Here is a 9,302-nt window from a genome sequence, read left to right as displayed (position 1 = left end):
CTCAGCTCATTCCAGTCTCAGCTCACTCCAGTCTCAGCTCACCCCAGCCTCAGCTCACTCCAGTATCAGCTCACCCCAGTCTCAGCTCACCCCAGCCTCAGCTCACTCCAGTCTCAGCTCACCCCAGCCTCAGCTCACTCCAGTCTCATCTGTTTACTGCTTTGTTCTTTTCCAAGCTGATGTTTAGTTAATTATTAAGTGTTGAAGGACTTCAGATGTTCCCTGGTTGCCTCTGCTTTCCCTTCTACCCTAACAGGCAGACTCATAAATTCCCAGATTTGCTTTTCTACGACACAAAACAGCAGTTCTGGAGGATAAAAGAAATGAAGTTCATAAACCAATCTCTGCAATTTAATTGCCAGCATCAGCTATAACAAAAATGTCTCCATTACTGCCCGGGACAAGAATGGGGAAAAGGCTCTTAAGCCATTGAATTATATTGACAGAAGCAGCCACGGAAAGCAGCAACCAATTAGCTTGGTGTGATTGTGTAATGGGTTACAGTGCCAGCCCATCGCTCAGCCAGCTTTGGGTCTTTGCAAGACGCTTGGACGTTTGCTCTTTTGTTTCTTGCAGATTAGGAGGCAATGAGACGACCACTGACTCACTGAGGACAGCACTTTGCCGGCGCTGATGCTCTGGAAAAGCTCATCTTTAGAGCTCTGGGAAGTAATTGGGTGAGCTTGTCCGCGGGGACGGGGGAAGGGAAACCAAATTGCTTTTAAACACCACCTAATGGACTAGATTTAATTACAATCTCCGAGGAGCTGCTGACCAGGACAAAAGAGATCATCAGGCTTGCAAATAAGCAGGGGTTTACAGGAAAATTGATATGAAACACTAAAGTCAACCCCGAATGGGCTCTTTGGTCAGCAGAGAGCTCTGAAGGGGTTAGTTGCACACCGGCAGCTTTCTGCCTCCATTCGGTACAGAGCAAGGATGAAACTTCTGATGTATAAGACATAGGGGCACCAATCTCTGCTTTTCACACAGCAGAGCTGCCTGCACCAGCAGCACCTGGAAATGTGCTCAGGCTGCATATCTTTACTCTGCAGTTGGAACTGTAGCAACCTTGAGAGATTTCGAGGGGTCTGGATACTCAGTTTTTGCTGGGAGAAGAGCAGAGCCTTCTGCTAATGCTATTTCCCCCATGGTTTGGGTGTAAGCAGGTCGGGACCTCCAAAACCACATCACTTTCCTTCTGTAATGGGAGTGATCCCACCTCATTTTTACATGTTTGGGGGTTTAATGGTTTAACTGATTGCTTCCTTGCTGAGCCTGGGTTTGTGCCTGATTAGAGGCAACAAAGGCTTTGTTTAAGCTGGTTTGAGTTTTCCGGAAGCCTTTGCCATCCTGACCACAAGGTGAGGTACAAAACCCCAAAGTCCTTTCTGAATATGCTACCCTGCACTGTTTGCCAAATCCAGCCCTGCCAGTTCTCATCAGCCTTACAACAAACTACCTCTCCTACGAGGACAGACTGAAGGAGTTGGGGCTGTTCAGTCTGGAGAAGACAAGGCTCCAAGGTGACCTCATTGTGGCCTTCCAGTATCTGAAGGGGGCCTACAGGAAGGCTGAGGAAGGACTTCTCAGGATGTCAGGTAGTGATAGGACTAGGGGGAGTGGAATGAAGCTGGAGGTGGGGAGATTCAGGCTGGATGTGAGGAGGAAGTTCTTCCCCATGAGAGTGGTGAAGCCCTGGAATGGGTTGTCCAGGGAGGTGGTTGGGGCCCCGTCCCTGGAGGTATTTAAGCCCAGGCTGGCTGAGGCTCTGGCCAGGCTGATGTAGTGTGGGGTGTCCCTGTCCATGGCAGGGGGGTTGGAACTAGATGATCCTTGTGGTCCCTTCCAACCCTGACTGATACTACTATACTATGAAACTACTCTGAGGTTCAGGCAAAATCCATCCAGCCCCTCTGATACACAGGTTTATGGACAAAGGTTTTCAGGCCCTACCAGGAATCTCTCTGACCCTGCAGAAAGATGAATCTCTCTGACCCTGCAGAAAGATGAATCCCTTCATTTTGCAGTTTTCCCTTATGCCATTTATACCTAATTTATCAGTATGGTTTCTCTTGCTGACAAGTAGTGTTTTCTAATTACATGAGCAGCCAACAGTGCCTGTGTTCCCTTCAGACTCCTTGCTCAGTGTTAACTTGTTCATGACAATCCTTCAACTCCCAAGCTTCAAGCCAATGTTGTACGATGTGCAGCCTCTTCCATCTCCTGTCTTGCTCCGGCATGCCTTCAGTTTAGAATAGAATAGAATAGAATAGAATAGAATAGAATAGAATAGAGGACAACATGTCAGGTACAAGCCAGTCAGCTCCTGAAAAACATCCAGGTCTAACTTAACCATAATTTAGATTACTACAAAGAGAATGATCATGGAATCATGGACTCTCAGAATAACAGAACTGTCAGGGCTGGAAGGGACCTCAAGGCTCATCCAGTCCCAGCCCCCTGCCATGGGCAGGGACACCTCACACTGCAGCAGGTTGCTCGCAGCCACATCCAGCCTGGCCTTCAAAACCCAATTTGGGTTGCTTTGGTCAGCTTGGTTGGTTTGGTTTGTCCTTTGTTTGGCTTTGGGGTGGCTTTTATTGGTTTGTTTGGGTTTTTTTGTTGATATATCTATAAATACATAAATACTCCATAAAAATATATACTCTTTTATATTCTCCCCCCAGTCTCTTTCACCAGCTCGCTCACTCCATGGCTTCATGCATAGATTCACAGCCAATGGGAGCTGTAAATTAGGGCCACTTTTGTTTCCAGGCCATTAAATCCAGGATTATTTTCCAATTCTTTAGCACAGCCTGTGTGTTTAAACACAAGAATTATTGCCTAGTTTTTCTTGAAGCTGCCAATTTTTAAGTCTCTTCCACGAAGTATCAATCCCTTCACGTTTCTCAACAACATGTTGCAATCTATGCCACACTTTCCATACAGCAGATAAGATCTTTGACAGAAAACGACTGGGTAATAAAATATATGGCCTAAAGCTTCATTTGATGGTATTTGATGTTTAAAATCAGTCATCACAGAATCACAGAAACAGTCAGGTTGGAAAAGAGCCTCAGGATCACCAAGGCCAACCAGCTCACCCCTAAACCACAGCCCCAAGCACCACAGCCAAACCACCTGCAAACACAGCCAGCCTTGGGGACTCCACCACCTCCCTGGGCAGCACATTCCAAGCCCTCACCACTCTTGCCTGGAAAAAAGCTTTCCCCATGTCCAGTCTGAACCTCCCCAGTGGCACCTTGAGGCCATTACCTCTTGTTCAGTCACTAATGACCTGGGAGCAGAGCCCAGCACCAACCGTTCCACAACCTCCTTGCAGGGAGCTGTAGAGAGCCAGGAGGTCTCCCCTCAGCCTCCTCTCTTTCACACTAACCATCCCCAGCTGCTTCAGTTGCTCTTCATCAGATTTCTTCCCCAGGCCCTTCCCAGTTTCCTTGCCCTCCTCTGCCCTGGCTCCAGCACCTCCACATCTCTCTTTTCCTGAGGTGCCCGAAACTGGACACAGCACTCGAGGTGTCCCAGGGAATGACAAAGTTGGTGACTGTTGATTGATCAATGGGAATAAAGGGAAAGTCAGTGGGAATTCTGCACATCTAATCTGGACCTGATTCATCAGGGCTGGTTGTGCAAGAAGGGTGTTGTGAGACCTCAGGAGAGGAGGAAAACTAGGGAGAGGGAAGCAGTGCTGCTGAAAAACACAGGCAGCATTAGCTATAACAGAGGATCCCTTCTGCTGGCAGAGTTCTTTCTTGCTGTCTTTCAATGTCATCTTTCACAGGCTACATATTCCCCAATGCTTTACAGCCTGATTAACACTGTTGAAGACTGTGGCCTTTTTAAGAATGCAAAATGGATCTCATTCTCCTCCTCCCTCTCTTCTGTCAGGTGAAGGCAATGCAGGTTCCCAAAATGACCAGGTAAGGCACTGGAACATCATCTCTTGTTGAGGAATCCTCTTGGCTGTGGCTGGTGGGAATTAGGAGCCTATTCTGGATGTGCATCACTACCACCAAGAGCTTTTTTCCACATGCACCTTCCTCAGCACAAGGCCTTTGGGGGTCTGAATTGTCAGTCTGCATACAGAGCTGGAGCAGAGTAGCTGGGCATCAGCTTAACTTCAGAGATGAAGACATCCTGTCTGCTTTGCTGGGGCTGTTCAAACACTTGGCCACAAACCCATTCCTGCACTGTTACTCTCCTGCGTCATCAGTCACATAAAGGCAGCCTCAGGGGCAAACATAGGAGGAGAAAATCAAATCCATGGCACTAGGTGATGAAATGGCATTCTGTGTGCTGTGCTTAACTGAAGTAATGAATAGATAATATTTCTGTAATTGCTTAACAGATCTCACATTGCAGCTGACACCTTTTAAATACTGCAGAAGTACTCATTGAGTGTGAAATGTGTCAAATGATACAGCAAGTGCCTTAAAGTTGAAGCAGAGCTGCTTGATATTTCCACAATCATCTGTAAAATAGCCTCTGCTGCAGGGGTTGCAGTGTTTGCCTGCAAGAGATCAGCTTGCTGTTGGCATGTGGCAAGCACACTGCTTCTGTCTCATTAGGAAAAAGCTGCAAGTGTTTACACAGCCCCTTTACAACAGCTCTCTGTCTTATAGGGGTAAAAATTGGTGCAGCATGTATGGGAGCATTGAGTTCTCAACTAACACAGCATTATCAGATGTGTTTATTGTCTTGCATGTGTAGAGGACTGCTAAACAGCCTGCAGCACAGAGCCTGAGTTCTTCAGCACATCAAGAAGCCAACAGTGGGATATAAAGACCTTGGTCTAACTCTTCTCGCTGGAACTGGCTGTGAGAGTCCCATCAGTTCTGGAAACTACATGTTTGCCTTGTGTTCAGAGTGCACTTAGGCAAGCACAAGGAAGAGAAATCTGGTTGTGGGCTATGAAACCCTTGTCTTTGTCTGCAGGAGTGAACCCCACAGAGAGATGGAGCTCAGGTTTCAGTGTCAGCAGGACACAGCCCATGGTGTGGAGTGTCCAGCTTGGTACTCAGCATAGCCTAGGCACTGCTCCACAGCACTGCTCCAGTCAGTGGCTGGGCACGGTGCAAGAGCTGGCACACAGAAGATGTGCTGTTTGCAATCAGCTTGCAAGCTGCTCCTCATGCTCTGAGAGTAAGCCCAGACTGAGGGACAACTGCTGTGGACCCAGTGACTCTTCACAAGCATTGTTGTAGCCAAAGACACGATCTCTAACTCAGGTCACCTCTCAGCAGCAAGTCCAAGGTCCTAGAGAGGTGAAAATATGTGGGGAGGATGACTTTGTTCACTCCCTGCTGGTGGCTCCAGTTGTGTCAGCAGGGTTGTGGGGCTGACAGTGCAGCTTGCCAGTGCAGCTTGTTGTGAGAGACCCCCAGGAGATCTGCCTCTGTTCAGAGCAGGACAGACACAAAGCCTTGCTGCATCAGACACTTCCCAGCCTCTGCAGAAGTGAGTCACAGTCTGCAGAGCTGTGTTGGTGGGAAGACATCCAGATGTACAAAATGTGAGTGGAGATAGAAAGGTCCTGCAGCAGGACCCTGATCTGCCCATGCAATGTGGTTGGCCCCAGAGGCACTCAAAAGGGAAATGTGTCTCTCCAAACCCTTTGTCAAACTTCCATGCAAATCTGAAGTGAGGGCTGTAGATGGCAGACACTCCACCCTGACAGCAGATTCTCTGAGAGCAAAGCTGAGGTGGGAGATAGCAAAGCTCTTGCACAGTTCCTCCTATGAGCACTTCCCAGTTCCTACGCCAGAACAAAAATAACCCACCACCAAGCCAAGCCAAGCCAAGCCAAGCCAAACCAAACCAAACCAAACCAAACCAAACCAAACCAAACCAAACCAAGCCAAGCCAAATCAAGCCAAACCAAGCCAAACCAAACCAAACCAAACCAAACCAAACCAAGCCAAGCCAAGCCAAACCAAGCCAAACCAAACCAAGCCAAGCCAAGCCAAGCCAAGCCAAACCAAGCCAAACCAAACCAAACCAAACCAAACCAAACCAAACCAAACCAAACCAAGCCAAGCCAAGCCAAGCCAAATCAAGCCAAACCAAACCAAGCCAAGCCAAGCCAAACCAAACCAAGCCAAGCCAAGCCAAACCAAACCAAACCAAACCAAACCAAACCAAGCCAAGCCAAATCAAGCCAAACCAAGCCAAACCAAACCAAACCAAACCAAACCAAACCAAGCCAAGCCAAGCCAAACCAAGCCAAACCAAACCAAGCCAAGCCAAGCCAAGCCAAGCCAAACCAAGCCAAACCAAACCAAACCAAACCAAACCAAACCAAACCAAACCAAGCCAAGCCAAGCCAAGCCAAATCAAGCCAAACCAAACCAAGCCAAGCCAAGCCAAACCAAACCAAGCCAAGCCAAACCAAAACAAACCAAACCAAACCAAACCAAAGCCAAAGCAACAATTCCAAGTTCTCCTGACTATTCAGCCTATCCTCTTGGAGAAGTCACATTCAAACCTAGAAAAGCAATTGTTATGCTAAGCAAGCCATTACTTTGTCCTTGTTCCCACAGTAGGTGTGGTGTTGTGCTCAGACAGTCTGTGGGCTATCTTTAGATTGCTGACTAAAAACAAAGATCCTGGTGTTCAACTCATTACAAAGGATCTAATGCAGGACTCATTCTCAGAAGACAAAGTTAAGGCAGCAAGTTTTCATTGCCTCTTTTTCCTCCTTTCCTTTTGTTTTTCCCCCAATAAGTAAAATACATTACTTCATCTTTTGCCACCTGTTCTTTGTCTGCAAATTCTCAGACTGGTTTGTGTTAATCTCCCTTGGTCAGTTTGCACTGTGGAACCAAATGTTATGAACTGTGGAACCAACCCTCCCCTGAATGCTGCCAAAGGAAATTCAGGTAATGTTACAGCTCCATAGTGTTCAGCACAAGATGTCAGTAGTGGACAGACAGGCAGGCAGATGTATTTATCAACACAAGGTTGAGATCTCTTTACTGTCATCTAAAGAGTACTATTTGTGTTGGGTTTGGCAGAGGATGCCATGGCAAACTCTGCCTTCTGCTCTAACCATGGCATGCTTTGTTGCATTTTTCTTTAAGATTGCAATCTCTGTGCTAAAGCAGAGCTTCACCTTCTGTCAGAGAGAGATGAGCTGTACCCTCAGCTCTGGGTCTCTCTTCAGATCATTTGTGAGCTCCCTGTAATGATGTATTCATTCTTTAGCAGCACGGGCTTCCTTCTGCTGTGATATTGGAAAAGAAACACCAGACAAATTTATCTGATCATTGACTCACTAAACATACTCTGGTTCAAAGTGTCACTTAATGCCTTGAGTTACAGCATCCTCTTAGCTAGGGAGGAACCTTACACAGCTCTTGCTTAACCCTCCGTGAACTTAGTGTCTCACACCTGATTCAGCACCATGGAGAGAGACCTTGGCGTGCTGCTGGACAGCAAGTTCTGCATGGGACAGCAGTATGCCCCGGGGGCCAAGAGAGCCAATGGGATCCTGGGGTACAGCAAGAAAAGTGTGGCCAGCAGGGCTGGGGAGGTTCTGCTCCCGCTCTGCTCTGCCCTGCTCAGACCACTCCTGCAATCCTGTGTCCAGTTCTGGGCTCCCCAAGTTCAAGAGAGACAGAGACCTGCTGGAGAGAGGCCAAGGGAGAGCCAGGAGGATGCTTAGGGGACTTGAGCATCTCCCCTGTGAAGAGAGACTGAGAGACCTCAGGTGATTCTGCTCTGGCAGGGAGTTGGACTGGATGATCTCTGGAGGTCCCTTCCAACCTCTCATGTTCTGTTAATCTATGATTCAACAAATACTTTAAAGTATTTGTGTAACTCTCCATTTGTGATTACCCCTGTTGGAATTACACGAAGTAAAGCACACAGTCACACAAACTCGTGGAGAAGAAATGGATTTAAACATGTTCTAATTTTGTGACATGTGTCATATATTAACCACTTCAGATCACAGGGTGTTAGGGGTTGGAAGGGACCTTTGGAGATGAATAGAAGAATAGAATAGAATAGAATAGAATAGAATAGAATAGAATAGAATAGAATAGAATAGAATAGAGCAAGTTGGAAGAGACCTTCAAGATCATTGTGTCCAACCTATCATCCAACACCACCTAATCAACTAAACCATGGCACTAAGAACCCTGTCAAGTCTCCTCCTGAGCACCTCCAGCGATGGTGACTCCACCACCTCCCCAGGCAGCCCATTCCAAAGGGCAATCACTCTCTCTATATAGAACTTCTTCCTAACATCCAGCCTAAACCTCCCCTGGCACAGCCTGAGACTGTGTCCTCTTGTTCTGGTACTGGCTGCATGGGAGAAGAGACCAACCTCTGCCTGTCTACAACCTCCCTTCAGGTAGTTGTAGAGAGCAATAAGGTCACCCCTGAGTCTCCTCCAGGCTAAGATCATCGAGTCCAACCCCCCTGCCAGAGCAGGACCAGAGAATCCAGCACAGGTCACACAGGAACAGGGGAGCCTACGTCAGTGAGTACACACAACTGCTTTTCACATCATTTTTGCAAGCAGCTGTTTCTAGAGAATATATGAAAGAGGTTCCTAACATTGCCATGGGCAGGAATTTAATTTTGGTAGCCATTCTTCTGCAGTGTTCTCCCATCGTCGCCCCAGGGCCCCCACAGCAGCCATATCTATAGTTTGGGCAGCACATTTTGAATCGGGACCAAAGATGCACAAAGGCAGCATTTAGCTGCAGCGGAAGGAGTTTATTCCACCATAACATGACTGTTTCAAGGACTGCACAACTGGCAGTGAACAAAGAAAGTCCTCTAATCAGATGGTCATTTAGCATGGTCATCATGGGATGAATGTATGAGCTGGAAGAGCTCCACTCTGTGCTTGTTTGGTAGCTGGAAGTCACCGCAGCTATCAAAGCAAGAGCTGGTTGTGTGTTTCTTTAGCCTGCTGCAGGTACCCGAGCACAATGCCACCAAATTGTTTCATCTCCTTCATGAAATTTGGAGTCCTTTCACATCTGATGTAAATAACAGCAAAAAACTTCATTAATTGGCTCCTGATGTTGTGTTTATTTTGTCAGAAGAGCTAAGGTAGCCATGGGCAGAGGAGAGGGAGTGCTGGGGAGGTGACCCAAGCGGTGCCTGCATTAATCAGTAACGCTCAGGAGGCTTCAGGTACAGTGAGCTGCTTGCCAGGTACCCTGAGAGGTAGCACTGTCTGAAAATTAGCAGCAATTAGTGAAAGATGCCGAGGGTTTGAAGGCAGGCTTGAGATCCAGTGTAGAATGGACTGGTTTAGCCTT

The 9,302-nt window shown here is 47.4% G+C and overlaps 1 long non-coding RNA gene across 1 annotated transcript in view; it reads left to right on the top strand.

The window, feature by feature from the left end:
* The first annotated feature begins 665 nt into the window (after window positions 1–665).
* Window positions 666–9,302, top strand: part of LOC137454189 (uncharacterized) — a 42,188-nt gene continuing 33,551 nt past the window's right edge. Inside the window, exons 1-2 of the long non-coding RNA XR_010990555.1 lie at window positions 666–677; window positions 6,831–6,902. This is a non-coding gene — a long non-coding RNA (uncharacterized lncRNA). The remainder of the gene's footprint in view (window positions 678–6,830; window positions 6,903–9,302) is intronic.

This window comes from Melanerpes formicivorus, unplaced genomic scaffold (assembly GCF_026170545.1).
Source record: "Melanerpes formicivorus ecotype bairdi unplaced genomic scaffold, bMelFor1.0.p_v2 SCAF_3, whole genome shotgun sequence".
Lineage (NCBI taxonomy): Eukaryota > Metazoa > Chordata > Aves > Piciformes > Picidae > Melanerpes > Melanerpes formicivorus.
The sequence above is the reverse complement of the archived record's forward strand: the minus strand, read 5'-3'. Positions and strand labels throughout refer to the sequence as shown.